A 25,351-nucleotide genomic window follows, 5' to 3' on the forward strand; every position below is an offset into this window, starting at 1 on the left:
AATGCGAGCGACCACCTCCCACGGTGACAAATCAAGAAGGGGTCCGAAATCAAAGGCTGCGCGCGGCTGCAGCGGAGGAGCTTGGATGCCCGTGGGCTGAAATGTCCCTCCCACAAGGGGTTTTCATGCAATACAGGGCACCAACGGGGTATCTTCTGAACCAGCATATATGAGGGTTGGGCCGTTGGGGCTTCAAATTTTCGGCCCTCTTACAAAATTTAAGGGCAAGTGGTTTTAGCGTATTTGCTCGGGACAATTTTTTCCATTCGAACCTTAGAACACCAGTTATTTTAAAGATCACATGTTTTTAAGCAATCTGCCGGTTTCTGAGCAATTCCAGTCCAGTTTCATGGCAACAGCAGGAGTTACGTGCGTCGCGATGGTGGCGAACAGAAAGACGGCTTCGGTGACGAACCAGCAGCGTTGGATGCTACGTCGTACGTCGACGAGTGACGAACAAAATTCGAAGTTACCTGTAACTGTCTACTTTAGTGACGAACGATTTGCTTCACTGTCTGTGCAACTTTGGTGGAGCTGCTCACCACCACCACTATACCAGAATATTCAAGAATAATCAATCATTGCAATCTGAAAACGCAATGCACTGCAATTTCCTCCGTAGCAACCCGGATACAGAGATGCATGTGATGTATAGCTAGTGGCACTGCAGCGCCAACGTTTCTTTCCTTCAAATTGGCCCTGAAACTTTTGGGAGGAACAAGATGCATGCCAGATATATTTTCTTGGCTAACAACCATCAGAGCATGTGTGGATGGTCCATGAACGTTGCCACCGTTACGGTGGGGAAAAAGCAATCTGATTTTGCGATATATAGCACGCCGAACGGAAGAACACGCTGCCTTTTTTCATCTCGCGGTGGGCGGCTGATCGATCGGGCGAGCAAGTGGGATGTCGAAAGACAGGCCCAGGTATATGATGTGGACCATCGCCGGGTACTTGATGTGCATCCACGATTCCAATTTCGCCGCGATGCACGCGAGCAAGTGGCTGGCTGGCGGTCAATCGATCGTGCAACCACGCCTCTGTAGCATGCATGGCATTTATCATTTTTTGAGATTTGACGTTTTTTTATGTGCTTTGCTTGTTCTTTGCAAAAAAAAAAGCGACACATGTGATGCAGCTGAGAAAAATGTCCTGGTCCATTTGATCACGTCCTAATTTGTGCTAGTTTAGGGAGTTATTACACGCTGGTCATAACTGAGATTTTTTCGAGTTGCATGTGGATCGTAATTAAGATTTATCCTAGTTATATGTGGTCGCAACTGAGAGTTTCTCCAACTGCACGTAGGTCGCAACTAGCATTTTCCCCATTTGCATGTGGATTGCAACTAAGATTTTCCAGTTGTATGTGGGTCGCAACTGAAATTTTTACTAATTAAATGCTGGTCGCAACACAGATTTTCTAAGTTGCATGTTGGCCTGAACTAAGATTTTTCCTAGTTGCATTTTGGTCGCAACTAAGATTTTCCCAGTTGCATGTGGATTGTAACTGAGATCTCCAGTTGCATGTGGGTTAAAACTAAGATTTTTCTAGTTGCATTGAGTCACAACTGGGATTTTCCTCAGTGCGGAGAGGATAACTGCTGAAAGCATATAAGTAGTAAGCCCACCCCAAGATGAGTGCTCTCTCCTCCGACTTTCCTAGAGCCTCCGGTATCACAACCGAGACAATGACGGTTTCTCCACCCATATGGGGATGGAGCGACAGAAGTATGGAAAGTTGCATGTGAATTACAACTGAGATTTTCCAGTTGCATGTGGGTCGCAACTGAGATTTCCGAATTGCATGTGAGTTAGAACTAAGATTTTTTTCTAGTTGCATTTGGGTCGCAACTGAGGTTTTTCGAGTTGCATGTGGATCGGAACTAAGATTTTTCTAGTTGCATTTGGGTCGCAACACGTGGGTCGCAACTGTGTGTGGATCATAACTAAGATTTTTTTAGTTGCATGTGGATCACAACTGGTATTTTTTCGTTGTATGTAGGTTTGCAAATATTCTTGTTACATGTGGATACATGGGTTGCAACTGTTAACGAGAATGTATATTTTTCATACGCTTCTTTGTTCACCGGCGAGAAAGGCACATCAGGATGAAGAAAAAGAATCATGTATGTTGCAAGTTGGCACGCTACATGAGAAGAAAAGAAAAGAGCCATATACTGGAGGGCGGCCCAACAGCGAAATTGCATGGGTGAACCTGGGAGCAAGCGCACCCTATATGGAAAAAAATATAATAATTCAGAAAAAGGTTAAAAAAATCAAATGTTTTTGGGAATCAAAGATGATCATGTATTGTACTCGTATACGAAAGATTCACCATGGAATAACTTCTCTTGTTTCCTGGGTGAAAAAAACAGACTTGAAGGTCCTATATTAAAGTACTATTCACGCTATATTCGTCATAGATTTTTTTTTTTGCCTGAAGTCAATGTGAAACATTTTTTGGCCAAACAAATTTATACGAGTACAATACTTGATTATCTTTAATTCCCAAAAGGATTCGAATTTTTTTGACTTTATTTGAAATTACTACATTTTTTAGAGTATATAGGGTGCGCCTACACCCGAGAGCCAAAAGTCCGGGTCAGGCCCAACAGACCTTACGTTAAGGCAATCCTTTAGTACTGAAACTAATCCAAATACTACAAAACGCTGAAAATCAACACACTGCCATGACGGTTAGGTGACTGAGATTTATTAAATCTCAATCGCCTGATCACCAGCCATGCCTTTAAATTAAGCACAAATTCGCGTGTGTATAGATGGTGAATTAAAGCCTTTTCCGGATCACTGGCTCTACAAGCAGTAATTTGGGATCATTTAGAAACTTGTTTGGGGACGGACAATAAAGTTTTGAATTATGTTTCTGATGCTTCAATGACAGAGGCCTTTGCTTTGAGGGAAGGCCTAGTGCTAGCTCAACAGATTAGGTGTAACAATTTTAACGGTTCAAACTGATTGCATCCAGGTGGTGGAGACGATCATTCAAGGAGGCATCTCATCAACATCGGCTGCTACAATTTATGATAATTGCTTCATTTTTCTGTATTTGTTCCAACCATTTACAACGATTACACTTTTACTGGGAAGCAACAATATAATACGCAAGCGGTGACTTCGTCAATTTCCTATTTTGCCCGCTCAATCTCTTGTGTGAGTTCATAGGTGTGAGCATCTGCATCTATATCTTTTTTGTCAACAAAAGAAAAATCAAAGTCTAACATACGGATGGAGCTTTAATTCTCTCGGGAGCATATGCCTCTTCAGTTTTTTTGAAAAGAAAACTGAATTCTCTTCGAGTGAAGATGTTTGCGTCCTTTAAATCTTCGAGTATTATATTAAAGTTGGTCGTAGGTCGTACAACGCGTTTGGTGAAGGAGATTGGAAACATTCGAGCCGTGCAATTTACATCCGACGATACGATATGTTATTGTAGTACTTGGCTTTGCTAATTACAATCGTCTGCCACCGATAAGTGAAAACAGTTCAGAATACCACCAAGGAAGAATTAAGCCAGCGCCCCCGACCCATCATCCCCAGATCTCCTCTCGTCTCCATAAAAAAAGATCTCCTCCCGTGGAACCCTAACAAAGATTCTCGCCGCCGCTCCCATCTCCCTTACTTGGCCCGCCGCCACGCACGTGGCTCGTCTACCTCGAGTCCCCCTCCGACTCCGCGGGGCAGAAGTTCGTCGGCACGCTCCTCGACGCCTCCGTCTTCGTCGTCCTCGTCGCGCTCTACTACTACCGCTGCACCGGCTGCCTCAAGAACTACATGCGCTTCTCCGCCTTCTTCGTCCTCTTCTCCATGGGTGGGAGCATCGGTGTCGCTGTCCTCCATCGCCGTCCTCCGCCGCGTCGACGCCCCGATCGACGCGCCCACCGCGCTCCTGCTCCTCTTCAATGCCTCAGCCGTCCTGTCTTCGCCTCCACGGTGCCCATCCTCGTCCGCCAAGGGTACATGGTCACGCTCGCCGTCATCGTTGCCGCATGGCTCTTCAGGCTCCCTGAGTGGACCACCTGGATCATGCTCGTCGCGCTAGCCGTCTATGACCTCGTCGCAGTGCTCGCGCCGTGGGGCCCGCTCAGGATGCTTGTGAAGCTGGCCTCGTCCGGGGACGATGAGCTCCCGGCGCTCATCTACGAATCGCGCCCAACTGTAGTCCCAGCTGAGAGTTCACCCTCATATGCTCCGGGAGTGTGGTCCGAGGAGATGCAGCCGGCCAATTCTGGCCGATCAGCGGCAAACCAGTATGCCAGGGTGGTGGAGCTGTTTGGTGTTATGGTGACATCGACGGCAGCCTGACACGGTCAATACGTTGATCTCGTTTGGAGATGGGTTCGAGATAGATGGCGGTTGCAAACTCTGCGACGTGTGCAATGGTACACCCTCAGGGTTTTGTTTTTTGGATGATGTGTGTTGGTGTACCATCAGGGAGTATGGCCTTGTTCATGGTCCCCCCTTCATCGTAGGTATAGCGAGTTGTCGCTAGGAAGGAGACTTCGAGATTGATCTTTGTATTTCCCTTGTAAGGCATTGCGAATAATTTAATAAAGAAGAAAGCTGTGTGCATCCTTTGGATGCTGAGGCTAGGCTATGCTTCTTGATGAAAAAAGCGGCAAACCAGTATGCCAGGTGGGTCAGCAGGATGATTTGGGTCCTGCCATGGTGGAAATGAGGGATCTTGGTGGAAGACGCTCAAGAGAAATGACTAGCCCAAGTGGTTCCACATTCCAAATCGAAGGGGAGATGCCAACGGCGACAACAACACAGACATCAAATCAAGGTGGGAGACCTCAGCACGCTGTCATTCAGATTGAGCAGCGCGAGGAAGAAGAGACAGCTCCATTGGTGTCAGCTGCATCTGCCAACAGTTCAGTCCCTACCCAGGAGCAAAGATAAATTTCATCATCAGAACCTCCCGATGATGAGTTTGAGATGTTCGAGTCCAGCAGGGGCATCAAGCTTGGACCTGGTGATTTCGTCTCCTACATTGTGCTTGTGGGGAGGGCTGCGATGTACGATCTGATGACGGTCTATGCGTGCTACCTTGCCATCACCTCGTCAGTTAGTAAATGGGGATTTATTAGTTGCATGATGTTGTACAGATCCGATCCATCCATCCACCCCGAAGTGAATTATGACCTTTTTGGTGGGTGCTGATTAGTAGATCAATCATACCATGTAATGTTGTTAGTTGTTAATGCAAGAATGTTTGTGCTGGAAACTGGCTACAAAGTGCAGCCATTATTGGAAAACAAAATTGGGTTTAGGTTCCTCGATGGGTTAATGAGTAGCAGCCAAAAGCGCTCAGCTGTGGAGATTAATGGCATCATCGATGACCATTTTAAGCGCACCCAGACAATGCGTGGGCATGAGCAATTCCTTATGCGTTTGCAAGTGATGACCAACAGTTGAATCCATCTATATAATGTACGTATGTCATTAGTATTCTCTTTTCTATTAACTAGCAAGATGGCCCTCGCAAATGCGAGGGTAACACTGTAGTGTTTGTTTGCAAAAGAGATCTATATTATATTATTATCTTTAATGAGCAAAGTGTTTTTAAGGGAAATTATTTTATGAATAGAATATAAAAGTAATGTCATCATGATCTAATAAATAGAAAATAACTTATTGTTTGTTTATAGGTAGGATAACTAATTAATGAGAAATCTTTATTGGTTTGTGCGGAATTTTCTTGGTCTCATCAGCTATATCTCATCGACATACATGTCACTCTTCTAAAATATGGTATATTCGAGATATGGATGGGTACTTCAAATCCAAATTGGTGCATTGTTTTGTATATAATTTTGTTGCTTAAAATAAAAGTAATAAACAAAATAAAAGTGGAAAATAATCTGAGCTTAACTTTATACTCCCTCTGTCATATGAAAGATGTCTTATTTTTTTCAAAATTTGGATGAATCCACATACTATTTAGTGTCACGATACATCTAAATTTAGATAAAATTACGGCATGTTTCATGGGTAGGAGGTTTTTTTTTTATCGATAGCCAATTTTACATACCGATGGTTACATTTTTGGAATAATTGGAAACCCCTCCAAGCCAGAACTCTTCGTTAGAAAATCTCGGTCCGAGTTGAGATCCACCTATAGAAATTGATATGTTATTGGTATTTGTTTACATTGGAACCAACTTTTTGATACATGAAGGTGCAACCTTCGGCAAAATATCTTAGAAAATATAGTTTCGAAACACCGGTATCTCCTTGCATGTTTTGTATACACATTAAAATTGTGTTTTGTTGATTGTGACCATATTTTGTATACTCAACCATAAATACATATAGGTACAGATATCCACTATTTTGTTCTTTGAAATCATATCACCTATTTTCCACCCGCTCAAGCTAGATTGCTAGCTGCATGGACCTATAGCGTATGGTTTTATTTACTGAAGCAGTTAGCATGGACTACAATTGAAGAGTGAGAATGTAAATCTAACAGATAAAATACAACATCGCAAATAAAATGTACCAAACCTCCGCTTGTTCATCGCTAAGAAAATTCAAAAGCTAACTACAAATATTCTAGTGATTATTAAGTTTTCACACAAATTACAACCGTACCTAAACGCAATGGTTTTGTAAATGTTGCTACCAGCACATGAGTCTACACGTTCATCCTAGAAGTGGTAAATTTGATATCTGAAAATTGTGTTAAAACTTTGGCTCAAGTGGCCTCGTACGTGGCCGCCAGATTGCAACTCAGTCTGAGCAGCACCTATACTCCAAGCTGAACCTGTACGCTGGAGTGAGCACGGTAGTCCACCATGCGTTGCTTGTCATGGATTTGCGTCGGACCTATACGCCGAGCTGAGTCATTCGTGTCTGCAGAGCTGAACCTATACATTGGAACGCACGCCGACTCGCCAGGCTGTGTCAGTGCATGGAGCTGCTCGTATGTGCTGCACGGCCTATTCATCATCTGCTGCCGCCGACCTATACTTAGCGTGTGGTTGCGTTCATCGGATCAAAAGAGCCTAAGTTTCTGTCGAAATCCATCCGTTCTTAAATAAGTGGATATTTAGATTTAAAAAAATTCATAAAAAAATATACTTCTACATTCCCAGTGCACTTTAAAGTGGGAAAAAATATTTCTCTTCCATCACACGGAAATCAAACCACTTGATAATCTGTCTTGGAAAATCTATATGTACACTCTTTTGTAAATATATGGTATGGCTAAGCTAGCTGCAATATTTAGTTTTTTCTTTAAACAGACGCATGTACGCCTACATCCTTCGAAAATATCTTCGCTTTTTTTCCTTAGGTTGAACGGGCAACAATCAGTTGGCTTTTTTTTTCTTTTGGCTGAAAGGTTTTTATTTTTTAATGGACTCTTTTAATTTTTGCACTCAGCTAGCTTAGCTACCGTAAGTTTTCTCCTTCTAAACTAACTTGGCTATTTTCAAGGGATTCCTTCCTCATACGGCTCCCTCGGCAGTCTGGCTAATCTAGTCTAGGTATGAAAGCAAAACCATGACACGCTAAATTAATTTAGTTGTTTTGTTCCGGGAAAAGGAACGTGTCTACCCATATGGGGAGTTTACTTTTGTACATGTATATTATTTTACGTAACATTTTTTATCTTTTTATCTTATCCGTTAAAATTAATATCAACGATTTATATTTTTTGAGCATATGTGGATTAACCTGGTGTCTCCAAAAACAATCTTATTTTGCTTTTAGTATATAATAGATAAAACACAGAGAACATGATTGTTGATATGAAGCCGTAAAATGTGTTCTATGTATTACTCATATGTACATCCAGTTTTTGGTATTCTATTTCTGTCAATTACTTTATCAAGATTACTGTTTGTTTATTCTGAACTAATTTCCCTCAGTTTCAAGATTTTCTCTTTTCTTCCAGGGTGGAAAATGCTACAGTTTTAATCCATGGATTTTGAAGATGGGTGAATATCAATACCACAAATATCTTGAGGGATCACAATCATATGCTGGTACTTGGAATAACCATTTTTCTCTTTTGCAAAAATAACCACAATCATCAGAAAAGCATAACTGTATGTAAGACAAAGGTTAAGTGCACTAACTTACCAAAAAAAACATGGATTAGGAAGTTGGCCTTTTCATGTCAAAGATGGAAACTCACTTATCAATCAGATGATAACAATGATCTAACAGCAACGATATACAATTAGTAATGAAATCCAATGATGGTGCTTCGCTATTCTTGATATTTCTACATGGTGGTAGTGATGGAATGAATTCTGCACTGTCACTTATGGTCACAAGAGACATTGAGGTATTTATCTCCCCTGGGGATATAGGTGAACTGAGTGCCCTCTGTTCATACACCCATCATACGATTTAGTGTAAGTTCTAGATAAACAATAGTGAATTGTTTTTGTGCCTCAAGTCTGTAACCTAGATGCCTATATTCCTGGCTCTGCTTAACTTAAAATCATACTTTGGTTTACATATGTTTGGATGGCATGTATAACAGTGTAAGTGCGTGTTCGATGATACGGCTCCCTTCACATGATTCAGTACATGAATGATCTACAATTGAGCATATGATTGACTTCCATGGCAATGGTTCGAAGCACATAATGTACGCAAAGCTATTGTCAATAGAGCAAGGTCTACACGTTATTGAAAAAATATTTCAAAGAGCGATTCTGATTTGACTTAGCTTTGTGCATCATCTTACACTGTATTTGTCTAATACTCATGTAACCAATAATGAAGTAAAAGATACTAGGTATGTACACAACCCTCCCTCCCACACCCCACCCTCCCAACCCTAACCGCCGCCGCCGCCGCCGGTAGCGCCGCCGGGCAAAGACCCTCGGGGCGTGGCGGCGGCGGGGCCCTTCCTCGTCGCTGCGTGATGAACGGCGGCCGGATCCCACCTCCTCGACGCATGGCGGAGCAGGTGCAGATCGGATGGGATGGGCGACGTGCGCTGTGGCCCTCTCCTCCCCGGTGGCTATCCCCTGGCGGACCGGCCGGCGCGGGTGGGTTGGGCGGTGGCGGCCTGTCTCCCTCCTTCCGTCGGCTCTCCCCCGCAGCACTCCGACAGGGGCTGGGTGGACGGCGGACAGGCCCTCGGTCTGCGCCATGCCCCCCCCCCCCCCCCCCCGCCTCTTGTCGGTGCGTGGAGGCGATCTCGGGATTCCTCCGCGACACGAGGGCGCCCGGGGCAGCAGCCTTGGGTTCGACGGAGGAGGTGTCCCTCTTCTTCGCCGGAGAGGGTCGGCCTGCGGTTGGTGGTGGTGGATCCTTGATCTATCACCGCGATCCGGTGGCAAGATGGAGGAGCATGGAAGCCGGCGATGGTGTCGCCGGTGGAGGGTTGGATTGGCCAGCCCGGGATGGTCGCCGACGTGGGGGTCCGACCTGAATAAAGGCGGCGGTCCTAGGGCCTCTCTTGCGTGAAGAGGAGGACCTACCGGAAGCCTGGACTCGTGATCTGGCCGGGGGGTTGAGTTCCGGAAGGCTCCGCCGGCGAATGTAACAGTGTTTTGCCTGGAGTTTGCTGGATCGGAGGTATTCGATCGTGCGCACCCATGCTTTTATTCCGACCGATTGGTTCTGGAGGGAGCGGCGCGAAGCTCTTTTCCTGTGTTGACATCAAGTGACTATGGATCCATGATGAAAGTCGGAAGAAGAGAATTTCATGAAGGCCGGAGGGGAGGACTAGCTAAGGAAGGTTCAAGTCTCCGCGCTGTTGAGGGGCTTGCTTGGTGTTCCGGGTTTCACAGCAGCGGTATGAAAGTGGGGGCGACAACAGATGTGAAGTGCAGAGTCCTACCTTTCAGGGTGAAAACCCAAGGTCTGGCCTTAACTGGTTGTGCCTGGCAATGACCTTGGTGGAGGCATTGTTTTGAGAGCGGGGACTATCTTCAAGGTGAGAACCTGTTGCGGTCAGAAACCCACCGGCGGGCAGCGACAGGCAACACCGTAGAGCCGGGAACAACTCAGGGCTGCGGCTGGCCCTGGTCCCTCAGAGCGACGGCCCGCAAAGCCTTCTGCGCACACGTCCGATGCTGATGCAAGGGCGTGCCACCTGACCTATACCTGATCAGGAAGGTGTTGGATGATGCCTCGCTTAGTTTCCTGCATGGCATACACGTAAACATTAAATACGAGCCTCGATCGGCTCTCAGGTTATCCTGTGAATCGGCTCAAAGAGCTGATCCACCCATGATGCGTACGAGGTGTACGATCGGATGGTGGTCCTGCTTGATCAAGATAAAGGCTGAAGCGATCTACGACGATTTAGGGTTTTCACCGCATAATCGGATCATCCTACTCACGATTGGGCCTCGCGCTCGCGTACGGTGATCGTAAGCCGATCCTAGACAGGGCCTAAAAACCAACACGAGGTTGATCCCCGGAACATCCTGTCTAGGGCTAGCAAACGACACCCTACACGCCGCTGGATCCTCCAACCCTTTGTAAGGCCTAACTATTGCAGATATTAAACTAATCCTTGAAGAACAAGGAGCAACCGTAACGGATCGGATCTACTAAACGATGATCAAGCGGGGTGCCGCCCCTACACCTAAGATAGGTGTAAGGACGGCTAGATGTATAAGGGTTGCACTACGACAGCATATGATATGAAGAACAATGCTAACCCTAACACATCTAAGATAACTACGTTGCTCGCCATCAAAAAGGCTTCAGCACGAGCAACGCATGAACAACGTAATAAGCTTGTGCTGCCTAGATCGCAAGATGCGATCTAGGCAGCATGGTGCTTACCAGGAGAAACCCTCGAGACGAAGGAGTTGGCGATGCGCCGAGATTGATTTGTGTTGAACGTTGGTTGTTGTTTATTCCATAAACCCTAGATACATATTTATAGTCCGGGGGACTTTCTAATTCAGACGTGCACCTAACAGTGCACGGGTAAAACTCTAGCTTCTAAACGACACGTATCCTACTATGGTACAGATACACGGGCAATTAGCCCAAACTTGGTACACAAGGCCGATTCATGTATTCCTTCTATGTATATAATCTTCAAACCCATCTTGATCGCGGCCCACCTCTGACTCGGTCAAATTCTGGTGATAACACATGCCCCCCTGGTTTTGGAAATGACATTTCCAAAATCATTACGTTTTTCTTTCGTTGGGTCATGTCTTGGCGGAGCGAAGCTGCCGCGAGAATCTTCCATCATTTCGCCTCGCCTCCCGGGCTTCTACGCACGAATTGATAGTTTCGGCATAACGTCCTCGAGAACCGTCATGGCATTAAACCTCCACTACACCCACTTTATTTATCTGTGCCGAACGGTTCGCCACTCCATCCCCTTGCTCTGTTCTGTCCACCAGCGCCAAAAAACCCTCTTCCCCTGTAGCAATGTCTTCCTCTTCCTCTTCCCCCTCAGGCTTGCCCCTCCAATCCTCGCCGAAGAGCAAGAATGAAGACGACCTCCACTCCGGGGCGAACCCCATCTCCTCCGACAAGGAGGAGAAAGAAGGAGAAGTAGAGAAGACAACGGCCTCCCCCTCCGCCAGGCTCCCACCGAAGAAGCGCTCCCGCATGTGGGCGGACAGCGAGGACGAGGATGATGACGAGGAAGGAGAAGAGGAGGAGGAGGAGGATGATTCCTCCTCTTCCGCTGGGTACCTGCCGACGAAGCGCTTCCGCGCTTGGGCGGACAGCGAGGATGATGATGATGACGAGGAAGAGGAAGCTCCGGCCGACGGCTGGGGCAGCAGCGGCGAGGAATTCTCCGGCAGTAGCGCCGACGGCGACGTCGACGACGATGCTAGCGAGGATTAGTTATGTAGGATTAGTAGTCCCTGAGCAATCGGCTCTTTCTTTTGCTCTTCCTTGCTTTGAGCAATCGGCTCTTCATTGTAAAAATCCTCTCTTATTAATGAAGAAGACTTTTCCTTAACTTGATTTTGCCGATTTCCCTTCGTACTGATTCTGCCGATTGTTAGTTGGATCAACGCTCAATGAGCCAATGGCAACGCATCGACCTCTTATGATAAATTTCGAGATAGACCAATTTAGCCATCTCCTCAAATGGTAACCTGTGAACCTTGCTCAAACTCAGATCCCCAACTTCCAACCGAACAGGTCCAACCCGCAGTCACTGAGCGTATTATTAACGGCCACCTTTGTCTTCAGGAGAGCTCTAGGACCATTGCTGAATCAATCCGGAGGCCGGAGCTGATACTTCAGCGAGACGAGGCTCTGCTCCGTTTTCCCGCAGCAACTATTCCTCAAAAGTTGAGATGTAGAGCCAGCCGATTTCAACCAAATCGGCTTCCTATAGCAAAGGGTCCTCCAGGGCAAGCTGCCCCCCAAGCCTCAGTTAAGGCGAAAAAAGTGGTGAGTCAGCCAAATGTGCCACCATCGGCCTCCAAGTCATAATGCAGAGCCAACCGATTTCAACAAAATCGGCTCCCCAGAGCAGAAAATCTTCAGGGCGAGCTGCCCCCCGAGCTTCTTCAGTCCACTTCTTGCGCCTTGCTGGTCAGATCGGCTCCTTTCCTTTGGCGGATTTGACGCAACCCATCCTTAACCTGATCTGCACGTCCATGCTGCTCTTGGCATTGGTCAAGGTCATGATCCCTCAAACTTGCCCCAGCTGATACTGCGGACTCGAATTTGGAGGTTCTTGAAGAGAGGATCTGAGCCACCAAACCACTCCATTGAGGAGTTCTTCCATTAGAGTCTCTCTTCGTGACCCACTTCCTGCTCCATTGAGCCTCTGCTTATAACAGTTGTACCTCTTGAGTCGATGGCCATGCATCGGCTTTCTATCCTTAAGTCGATGTCTGCGCATCGGCTGTGCTTAAAATTTTTTAAAATTTTTACGGCCGATTTATGTATCGGCCCCCATACTTCAATACCCATCATCAAAGAATATCTTGGGCTGCTGGGTATTTGAAAGACACTACTACTTCATATCCTCGTGTTTTATCCACCTAGGTGCCCCCCCGAGCCGATTCTTTCAAGGGATTTGATGGTATCGGCTCTTCAGGTATTCCCTGTTGGATCAAATGCTGAACCCAGGCAGAATGTATGGTGAGGATAATTTTGGCCGATTGCTGGAATCGGCCTCAATGTTGAATTGCTCAATGAAGGTTTTGTAATTTTCCTTCGTAGATCCTTGGGGCCGATCACATGGATCGGCATCGCCATGTTTGTCCATCGACGTTGCTTTGTTACACGGTCAGGCCAGTGGATGAAACCAACCTAACCCCATCCTTTGTCACGTCGATGCGCTCGCAGTCGTCCAATCCTGGAGCACTAAACTCCGTTGGAAGGATGGAGACCATGTTTGTGCCAGCCGATGTCTCGTCATCGGCTTTCTTTTGTCTGGGGCGCCACTCTTTCCTTTGTGGCCGACCTTCTTCGTCCGAGGTTCGCTGAATTTTAGCGGCCGGATCAGGCCGTGCCTTCCTCAACGTGTGCGGGTATAACCTTTCAGCTTCCTCCAACCCACGTAGACGATGAACCCTTCGTTTTTGGGAACGGCTGAGCCCATCAGGGCACCACCTTGGCCGATGATACTTGTCTTCTTCTTCATCATCGTCCTCTAGTTCCTCGAGATCTTCCACCCGAGCGGACCCAACATGCTTGTTCCGAGGCGGGAGAGGCCCTAGACGCTTGAACACGGACACGTTAGCTGCATCCTTCTTCTTTTGTTTGCATTTTGGGCAGTTGCCGATTGTTGGCAATCGGCTCATTCCTGAATCCCAGTAGTGTCTGAAGAAGGGGCAGTCCCAGTGCCTATCCACGTCGTCTTGCTCTCTCGACTTTTCCTTGGCGTGGCGCTCATATCGCTCCTCGTCGCGATCATGCCGGCGACGTCTCCTGTCGTCCCTAGCCAGACGATCTTTTTCATCATCGTCGTTGTATCGCCGGCGTTGGTCGTATTGACCCACATACTTGTTGAGGAGGTGATCGAGAGAGGTCGCCGATATCTTATGTTCTTCACTTCTCCCTCGTGACGTAGCGCTTGCCATCGTGACGGAGCCGATCGCGTGGAGCGGCCTCCTCCGTGTCCTTGCTACGAGAGCGACGCTGCCCTCGTCGCCATCCTTGCCGAGTGTTGTCCAGGTCCTACCATGTTGATGTTGAACGAGGATCCTGGCTGGCAACCTTCAGGGTAAGTGCATTCCACCATGTTAACGGCGGGGAAGGGGTGGGTGTCGACCTTCATGGCGTACTGGTTGAAAATCAGACGTCCTTGTTCTATCGCCATGTGGATCTGCTGACGCCACACCCTGCAGTCGTTAGTAGCGTGGGTGAACGTGTTATGCCACTTGCAGTATGGCTTTCCGTTCAGCTCCTGCACCGTGGGGATCTTGTGGCCTTCGGGTACCTTTAGCCGCTTCTCCGTGAGTAAGAGGTCGAAAATCTGCTCAGCTTTGGTCACGTCGAAGTCGAACCCTTTTGGAGGACCTTGTGGCTTAACCCACTTACGGGACACGGGGCTTGCCGCCCGAGCCCATTCAGCCACTGCTACCTCTTGATCTCCCGCAGCACCTTCATCCTCGTACGCCTCAACCGGGACCACCGCACGCTTGAATTTGTCTCGGTAAACATCCGGGTGGCGCTGTTCATATGCCGACGGCTCACGCACCATGTGCGCCAATGAAGGGTAGTCCGCTTGGGAGGCCACGTCCTTGATCGATGATGAGAGACCCACCACCGCCAACTCGATCGCTTCTTTCTCACTTACGTGAACCGAATAGCATCGGTTCCTAACGGTCTCGAAGCGCTGGACGTATTCGCCACTTGTTTCCCGCGCTTCGTCGTACTTGTGCAAGATCGGCAATACCGGCCTCGGAAGCCTCGTGAGTGATACTGTATGTGGAACTGCTCTTCCAACTGCTTCCAGGTCCGGATTGAGTTCGGTGGCAGCGATGTGTACCACCCGAAAGCCGATCCTGTGAGGGACTGTGCGAAGAACCTCACACGCAGCTCGTCTGATGCTGAGATCGTGCCCAGCTGTGCCAAATATCGGCTCACATGCTCGATGGAGCTGGAACCATCTGATCCATTAAACTTGGTGAAATCGGGGAGCCGATATTTGGGTGGTAGTGGGATCAATTCGTACTCATTGGGGTACGGCTTGGAATAGCCGATTGTCCTCCTTTTCGGCATCATGCCGAATTGGTCTTTCGGAATTGTACAAATCGATCAGCGGTGATGGCTGAAGGTGTCGAACCCCGAAGATTCGCCGGGGTGGCATACTTAGCCAGCCATGCTTGCTTTTCCGGTTCCGAGCCAAGCTGCGGGAGCTGAGCTCCGGAGGTTTGTCGGGGTGGCATACTTAGCTAGCCACGTGCGCTTCTCAATATCTCGCTCCCGACGTTCCTCCTGGCATGTTCCGGAAGTCCCTGCTTGTTGCGGCCTGGTTCGAGAGTGCCCGATTCTTCGTGGTCCGGCACGTATGCGCACGTGTATCCATGCGGGATCTTCTTGGGCGCCTCATGTAGGAATTGGTAGTCACTAGGGTCACCACCAATCTTGTAGACGACGTATGCCGATGAGTTCGGCACTTCTGGTGCTGCCAACGCGAACGGCAGCGGTGGACGGGACTGGAGTGGCATCTCTCCTTGGTAAGTCCCCGAGCCGGTCTCGACGGAGAATGCCGATGGCTCATGATTTCTCGGATCACGCGAAGAGCGACACACTCCAAAGTGTTCACCGGGCTCTCGGAATGGCGGTGCGGCGAGTGAGCCACCATGAAGTTGATCTCTCGACGCGGCGACACAGGTGCGTTCTTCGACGGGGAGGACAGGTCCACTCCATCGAGCGCGCCTTCGGTGAGAACCCCTTCCACCGATGCCATGGGAGCGGGTTACGTGAAAAGAGCCGATGAGGTCGGCTTCGAGGACTGCCTTGATCTCGTCATGCTTCTTCTTGAGCTCGTCGGTCGGATCCTCGTACTTAACCGGAGTGCCCTCCGCCATCTCGGATGTAGATGGCGATGCGGTTGATGTCGAAGATCGTCCCACCGGGGCGTGCCGAGAATGTGTTGCGGTCGAGAAACCCACCGGTGGGCAGCGACGGGCAACACCGTAGAGCCGGGAACAACTCGGGGCTGCGGCTGGCCCTGGTCCCTCGGAGCGACGGCCCGCAAAGCCTTCGCGCACACGTCCGATGCTTGATGCAAGGGCGTGCCACCTGACCTATACACGGCCGGGGAAGGTGTTGGATGATGCCTCGCTTAGTTTCCTGCATGGCATACACGTAAACATTAAATACGAGCCTCGATCGGCTCTCGAGGTTATCCGTGAATCGGCTCAAAGAGCCGATCCACCCATGATGCGTACGAGGTGTACGATCAGATGGTGGTCCTGCTTGATCAAGATAAAGCTGAAGCGATCTACGACGATTTAGGGTTTTCACCGCATAATCGGATCATCCTACTCACGATTGGGCCTCGCGCTCGTGTACGGTGATCGTAAGCCGATCCTAGACAGGGCCTACAAACCAACACGAGGTTGATCCCCGGAACATCCTGTCTAGGGCTAGCAAACGACACCCTACACGCCGCTGGATCCTCCAACCCTTTGTAAGGCCTAACTATTGCAGATATTAAACTAATCCTTGAAGAACAAGGAGCAACGCAAGTAACGGATCGGATCTACTAAACGATGATCAAGCGGGTGCCGCCCCTACACCTAAGATAGGTGTAAGGGCGGCTAGATGTATAAGGGTTGCACTACGACAACATATGATATGAAGAACAATGCTAACCCTAACACATCTAAGATAACTACGTTGCTCGCCATCAAAAAGGCTTCAGCACGAGCAACGCATGAATAACGTAATAAGCTTGTGCTGCCTGCGATCTAGGCAGCATGGTGCTTACCGGAAGAAACCCTCGAGACGAAGGAGTTGGCGATGCGCCGAGATTGGTTTGTGTTGAACGTTGGTTGTTGTTTATTTCATAAACCCTAGATACATATTTATAGTCCGGGGACTTTCTAATTCGAGGCGTGCACCTAACCGTGCACGGGTAAAACTCTAGCTTCTAAACGACACGTATCCTACTATGGTACAGATACACGGGCAATTAGCCCAAACTTGGTACACAAGGCCGATTCATGTATTCCTTCTATGTATATAATCTTCAAACCCATCTTGATCGCGGCCCACCTCTGACTCGGTCAAATTCTGGTGATAACAAAACCCAAGATCTTTGATTGGGCGACGACGGTGTTTGAGCATTGTTCCCTTCTTGGAGGCGTCGTTTTTTGAAGAGTCTGTAATTCAGGTGTTGTCATGACGGTGGATGTATTGCTGTTGTTAGGCCCGAGATACTGTAGCGGGAATTTTATTTCTTAGTTTTTTTTCCTTTTTTTGGCTGTGTGCATCCGTAGTGCCATTAGGGTGGTGCGTTGTTGCAGAGGCTGGGTGTAATTGGTATCTCTTGATATTAATATATGCCCTTTATCGAAAAAATGTAACCAATAATGTAAATGCACTAATGTATGTTCCTTTTATATGTTATCATCCAATAGTAGTGTAAATAAATTGTTTATTTGTAGGAAAATAATTCTGGGTATGTCAGAATGTGAAGTTCTATGAAGAAAGAGGTAATTATATGATCACGTCTGAACGTTCAGTACCTCTTTACAACATCAGTTTTGGAAAATTTATGGACTTTCCTAAATTTTTTTGGACTACTTTCTACAACATAAACACTAGGTTTGCTTATTTTGCTTATCCACCAAAGAAATTATGGACATACCTTATGTGATAAACAAATATATGATATGCATGTTTCTTGGTAGATCAAAGTGTGCCCAGGCTCTGAAAATTTCATAGGTCCGCTAACCCCTAATGACACTTATGATATTCAGTATTATGAGATCATCACACATGTTCGGATACCACTTTGTTGAGTTTCAGCTTGTGTCATGACTCTCAGTTGTTGGCCTTAACCCGTTGCCAATTTTGGGCAAGTAAAGTTGTGACGAAATTTAATCCACTGTTGATGAAGCTTTGGCGCTATTATCATCCCCAATTTAGATATATGATACTATAAGACTTCAGATATTTCATACTATATAGGATTAGCAAATTAGCAAAGTTCTTGATTGAAAAGCTTGCATCTAGATTCTTAGTTCTGTTCATGCACACAGTTTGTTAGAGGTTTTATCTAGAACAGATTCTTTCATCAATGAAGTAACCGACAAAATGCAGGTCTCTAAGGTTAGTTTAGTTACTATTTTCGATTTAAATGAAGGAATATACTATAGAAGTGTAGAAGTATAAGAATTTTGAATCAAGTTCTAAAGCCTTGATCTATTTCCCTGTTTTCACCTGGTGGGTGGGTTCAGTAAGATGGTGACACACAGTAGATCTTGGTGCTCGGCAGGTTGCAACGAGTATTCATTTTATGATCAACAAAGATACCCATGGTCAGAATTTATATGTGCCATTAGCTTTTTATTTGACACAAATTTAGAGTTGCATGTATGTTCAATTTTTTTTTCACTTGACTTGTTATTCAGAGTTAGCCTAAACTTTCTGAAACAATTTTGAAGAAAAGAATGTTTATGTTCACTACTACACTTTCTAATTCCATTGCTGGCTTTTTTTTTCTGCAGTTAACTTTGTTCCATAGGAGCATCGACACAATGATTGTCGATCATGGAGAAGTCGATCCTTGGCATTCAACGGATGCCAAATGTGTGTTGACGGGGAGGCATCCGCGCCTGGTCATGAAGTTGTGGTATCTGGTTGTCTTATCGCCAATGTGTTGACCACCGTCTGGTGGTCAATCAGGCCCGTCCACGGACATGCATGCCCCTGCACGCAACACCTAATGGGAGCACGACCGCTACATGAGACACAAATCCAGCCATGGCGGAATTCGGCCGAGGGTCTTATTGAGGGTGTCTGCCATCGCCGATGAGCTATCGTCCTATCGTGGAGAGAGAGCGGAGATCGAAAGAATTTTCACATGGGGTGGGGATGGATGAGCATGTGGGCCATTGATGTCTATTAGAGTGAGAGATGAGAAGACAGTGGCCACGATCAGCAATCCTCTGTTTGGCAACCACTTGTATGTCATCTTAGACCGGGAATCGTGAATTCAGGATGCTTATTTCCAGGATTAATAGTTCGGGGTTCTATCTCCACCACCTCTATGAGGTTAAGGTTTAATTCAGACTTCACACAAAACTAATCCTACTGCAAGCCCAAACCTATCTCGCTTCCCCTCTGTCTCTCTCCCTCTCTGTGGCCTCGTGGCGGCGGGCACTAGCACGACCACGACTATGCTGGAGAGGACGGAGGCGACCTGACCAAGGCAATCCATTGACCCTATCTCCTTCCGTGCGCCCTCTCCTCCCTGGTCGAATGGCAAAGTGGCAGCAACTAAGGCCAAGATGCCCATAGGCTACATGGGGCGGCAGTTGCCTGATGCCGTCAGTCGTCGGTGGCTGAAGTGTGACGCCTCTCTCCTCTCTGCTTCCATTCGCTCTCTGCTTCTAGCCTCTTATCTCTTTCTGATTTCGTGGTTGTACGATGTGTGTGTTACGACGAATTGGATGTGGAGCCTCTGTACCATCATGCTCGCTTCCATGATAGGGTGAGGAGGGCTTCCATATTTTTCTCCTTTAGTTGTTTGACTAATCCGAGAAATGTTTTCTATAACACATTTAAATCATTAGATGCATTTTTCTACAGTAAAAAGGACAATTAGATTATCCATCGGAGATCATTTGGAAGAATTCAACCATGGTTTTCCTATTACATGTATAATTGGTAGCTAAGCAATATCCATGATCCATGGTCACCTAGCTAGGGCTATGTGCATTAGTATCATTTGTGTTTATTGAAATGAGATGATACATTGTATGCCAGTTAACAGAAGAAAGAAGGGTATTTACGATTTTTGTTATATTCAAAAGAACTGGTCATCAGCCCATGATGTGGATAAAGGATCCAATCCGGTAAGAACAAACAATGGAATTACGGAGCTTCATATTCAGTTTTTTTTTCCGCTTAGTTGTTTGCCTGCTTATAATATCTAAAGGGTACAGGAATTGAAATTAGTTTCTTGCGTCTCATTCATAAATTCTATGCATGCAGAAGCTAAATATGAGATCACTACACAACGATGACAAGAAATTTGATGCATATGCAACAGTTTCATGTTACTCGTAGGCTATATACTTGCCATTTTTTAGGTGAGTTTCACCTTTGTGGTAGTCATTTTCCAATCTGGATATCCTTATTTTCAAAAATAGATTTTTACTCAGGTTGTTGCGAAGCAAAGTATCCTTATTTAAGTGATGTAAAATTAATGCCTGGAAAGAGGTTACGCTCCTGGATGTTTGAAATGATGCAATATGTATCCCCTTCATCTCTCTTTCATTAAATATCGATGTGTGTCTCTACTTTACCAGTGAATCTTACATTTCAATCCATCTATAGCAGTGCATAGATATGTCTTTCCTTCATTTTTTTATTACGGTGTAAGATACAAAGGGGTCCACGGGTGGAAGAGGTGGAGCAAGGATCATCCAAGATGCCTGACAAAATGCCTCTATAGGCTGTAATTAAAATTAAACGTGAAAATATGCTTCAAAATATCCGAAGATAAATGTAATGTGCGAGCTACTTCAATGGAACAAAAAATTGGTAGCTTGCATTTTTCAAGTACCATAAATTATATACTTGACTTTCTCACAAAGTAAATTATGATATATTATGCTTGGAGTTCTCAAGTACCATAAATTTTTACCTGATTTTTCTCACAAAATAGATTATGATACATAACATCAAAGCCTTTTTTCTAAGCAAGTTGGGGTAGGCTAGATATGAAATCCAACAGAAAGAGAACCAAAACAAGGAGAAAAAAAAGAAAAAAAATGACATGCAGGGTTAAAACTTAATGCATTCTGAAGTAATGATGCATCTATACATCCGTAGCAACGCATGGACACTCACCTAGTGTTTGTAAATTCCGTGTATAAAACACAACAACAATGTGTTGTAAAATGCTATTTATGGATCATCAATATTTTTATGTAGGTCACAATCTTTTTTTCATTCCCCTCAGAAAATTATGTGTGAGCATAGGACATGGTATACATGTGGTAAAATTGTCAGATTCTTTTGACATATGGAATGCTGCTGTGCACCGTTCCGAATTTCCGCTCTAACATTTTTGTTTTACAAGATGTGTGAACAACAAAGCGTTCGTAGTCCCACGTTCGATCGAGAGGTTACCAATGGCCGGCCATAAATTCGTAAAGGAAACAAAAAGCCATCGAGACATGGACAACTCGAAAATAAAAGGGAACAAGATGAGAAAGCGTGAACAAGAATATCTGGCCAAACACCAACGGCTGGGACGAACATGTATGCGGACATATTCTGCTACATGGAAAAGAGGTAGTACAGAAAGGAAATGAGAACCTGGAAGCCTTGTCAATTATGGAAAAAGTAACAGTACGGCCGATCCCAGCAAGGAACGATGGGACGATTGTTGTGAAATCCGTCCCTACATTTGGAAAGTGCAGCCTTTGTCGATGAGTAACTGGCCGTTGGGTTAGGATTTCACGGCCCTGGAATGAAAACTAAGAGCATCTCCACCGGTCCACTCAAAAAAGATCGGCATGTACGCTGGCAGCAGGTTATGGGAAGCGTCGGCTGCATGCATTTAGCATTTGGAGACCGTGTCTCACACCAATTAATTCAATAGAGGCGTCGGCATCATGCATGCACATACAAGTGGGGACAGAAAAAGTACGAGAGAGGAGAATCTTTAGAGCGCTGTGTCACATGCAAGTGGGACACATATAACTTTTCAACAGAAATTGGACGCCGACGCTCCCAATCGGTCCATTCGGGAAGGGATTGATGCGGGCGTGCCGGCGCTTTTATTGGGGTCTAAAAATGGCCAACGCTTTTTCGGTACCACCGGTGTGGACAGTTTCTCTCTCTAGGATCCCCAAAATGCTATTGGAAGGGCTATGGGGAGGACCGGTGGAGATGCTCTAACATGTTTTAGTCTATTTGGATTGGGCTGCTGAAAAATGTCCTTCCAGCTCGATGGATCTACCACTGTTTAGTTAAGCGATCATCGTTTCCTCGCACGACAAACACAGCCGACAGTGCACACGCCGATTTTTGCTGTCTGGCGGTCCCGTTTTGATATTGGTTCAGTGGACGCGTGCAACTGGGTAAGAGCATCTCCAACAGTGAGCTCTATAATATGGCCGGCAGTAGTGCCGGCAACAGTATATGGGACGTGCCGGTAGCAGTATATGTGTTATGAGGAAGTGTGTTCTGCACCGGTTAGGCTGGTGCCAATGCATAGCCTCACTCTCACCCGCCACATCAGCTTTTTTCCTCACTCTCACCCCACTCTCGCCCCACGGTGCCAATGCACAGGCTAGTGCCAGCTTTACTTCTCTTTCCTCCACGTCAGCTTTTCTCTCTCCTCGACATCAGCATTTTATTTTCAGATTACAACAATATAAATAATGCAAGGAAATTATTTTATTGAACTAAAATTGTTACCGATTACATCATAAAAAAAATTACATAAAAATTTGAAAAGATTACATAAAAATTTGAAAAAATTACATAATCTAGGAATTAGCCCACACATGCTCCATCAAATCGTGCTGGAGCTGTGTATACATCGGTGACTCCCTCATTTCGGTGTCCATCCGAATCCTGGCTGCTAGGCTTGGTGGTGCATGGTGGTGTATTGCGGGGCCGACATTTGAAGCAAGCTGTCTCATAGATGTTGTCCAAATTTGTACCACGCTCATCGTCGATGATCATGTTGTGCGGAATGACACATGCACGCATGATCAATCCAAGAGTACGCCTCGAGTAGGAGCGTCCCGGAACTGCTAGAATGTTGAACCTAGCCTTCAACACTCCAAAGGCACACTCGACATCTTTACGATGCGGCTGATTGAGCAACGGTGAACACTCGGCGCTTTTCACTTTGTGGAAGAGTAACACCTTTCATGAACACCGGCCGGGAGGGGTAGATGCCGTCGGCAAGGTAGTAACCATAGTTGTACTCGTGTCCATTCACCGTGAAGTTCACTACGGGTGCTTCTCCCCTAAGCACATCGGTGAACAACGGCGGCTGGTTGAGTACATTGAGGTCGTTGTTGGACCCGGCCACTCGAAAAAAGGCATGCCAGATCCAACGATCATACGACGCAACGGCTTCTAAGATTATGGTAGGGTGTTTGATGTCTCCCCTTGTGAATTGATCGGCATGAGCCACTGGGCAGTTCCTCCACTGCCAATGCATGCAATCGATGCTCCCTAACATGCCCGGAAAGCCACGCTCCTCGGCTTTCGCTAACAGACGCCGAGTATCCTCGACATTTGGTCGACGGCAAAAGTGTTCCCCGTAACACTCAATGATGCCTTCACAGAATCTATCTAGACAATCTGATGAACTTTGTCTAGCTAACTTAAGCCACTCATCTATTGTACCTGCAGCGGCTCCATAAGCTAACAGACGCAAAGCCGCAGTACACTTTTGTAGGGGAGAAAAACCAGCACGGTTGAGAGCATCATTTCTTTGGGTTAAATACGGAGAGTATTCACCCAATCTATCCACAATGCGCAGGAAGAGGGATCGCCTCATCCGATACCTTCGCCGAAAGTAGCTCGGAGGATAGTTGCAGTCGTCGGCGAAGTAGTCCTCGAAGAGCCGATCGTGGGCACCCAGACGATCACGCCTGATGAACTCTCGGCGGCGTCGACGTCTTGGCACCACGTCCTCGTTGAGCATCTCCTCCTCATACTCCGCCTGGAATGCAGCGATCATATCACCCTCCATTCTGTCGCTCGAACTGCTGCTGGACGAAGACATGGCGTTGAGTGGAGTGGAAATGGAGAGTGGAGGAGATGAAGTGAGGTGTGGAATGACCGAAACCATATGGGGGTATTTATAGGGGTGGGGATGAATTTTTGGGGTTTTTTTCGGATTTTTGAACCAGACAACGGCTACCCCAACGGCTACCCCAACGACCAATCACAACGCGCCACCTCAGCCCTTCCCTCTCGCCCCGCCTCTCGCCCCCCTCTGCCAGCGCGCCGTCCCGCCTCTCGCCCCGCTCTCGCCCCCCTATCGCCCCCAGCGCGGGCGGTAGCCGGGCGGTAGCCGGCGATACCGCCCGCCGCCAGCGCCACCGCCCCGCCGTGCCGTCCCGCCCCTCTCCCGCCCGCCTCCCGCCCCAGGCCGGGCGATACCGCCCCCTCTCCCGCCCCCATTGACACCAGCCTTATCCCTATACCACAGCTTCAATAGCACATGCATGCATTTAAAGTAAAGTTGGTGGGGGCAAAAAAAGTAGGAGAGATGAGAATCTTTGGAGGGGTTGTCACTGCATGTGAGCCGCTTAGCATCTTTTGAGCAGAAATTTGGTGCCGGCGCACCCGATCGAAGACCTTCGCATAGGTAAGGATGACAATGGAGCGAGTTTGGACGGATATAGCTGAACCAGATCCATGCCTAAATCCATCAGCCTCGCTCTGCCCTGTCCACGAAAGTATCCATGCGCATGGATGTCGCTCCAAATCCAAATCCACGGGATATCCGAATATCCATAGATATCCATGTGTTTATGCAATATGTGCATGAACAACACATATTTGAGCATAAAACCAACATTTCAGTAGCATTTCAACAATATTTCTGTAAGATTTCAGCAATAATTATGTATGCAATAAATATAAGGAGGTGGAAGGACGACGGGACGAGAGAAAGCCCACTGCATGCCCGCACGTCTCCTAGGTGGAGGAGAGTCGGACTATTGTAGAGGTGGAAGGGAGGCCCTCCGGCGAAGCCCTCTGTCACATCGTGCGAGGGAGTGATACGTCTCTGACGTATCGATAATTTCTTATGTTCCATGCTACATTATTGATGATATCTACATGTTTTATACACATTATATGTCATATTTATGCATTTTCCGGCACTAACCTATTAACAAGATGCCGAAGAGCCGCTTGTTGTTTTCTCGCTGTTTTTGGTTTCAGTAAATCCTACAAAGGAAATATTCCGGAATTGGACGAAATCAACGCCCAGGGTCCTAGTTTGCCACGAAGCTTCCAGAAGACCGAGGGGGAAAGGAAGTGGGGCCACGAGGCGCCGCCACACTAGGGCGGCGCGGCCCAAGCCATGGCCGCGCCGGCCTGGTGTGTGGGGCCCTCGTGTGGCCCCCCGCGTTGCCCTTCCGCCTACTTAAAGCCTTCGTCGCGAAACCCTCTGTACCGAGAGCCACGATACGGAAAACCTTACTGAGACGCTGCCGCCGCCAATCCCATCTCGGGGGATTCTGGA

General features: G+C 47.1%; 1 pseudogene; it reads left to right on the forward strand.

Moving 5' to 3' along the window:
- Positions 1-2,693: 2,693 nt before the first annotated feature.
- On the forward strand, positions 2,694-5,468 carry LOC124657001 (annotated as a pseudogene).
- Positions 5,469-25,351: the final 19,883 nt, after the last annotated feature.

This window comes from Lolium rigidum, chromosome 5 (assembly GCF_022539505.1).
Source record: "Lolium rigidum isolate FL_2022 chromosome 5, APGP_CSIRO_Lrig_0.1, whole genome shotgun sequence".
Lineage (NCBI taxonomy): Eukaryota > Viridiplantae > Streptophyta > Magnoliopsida > Poales > Poaceae > Lolium > Lolium rigidum.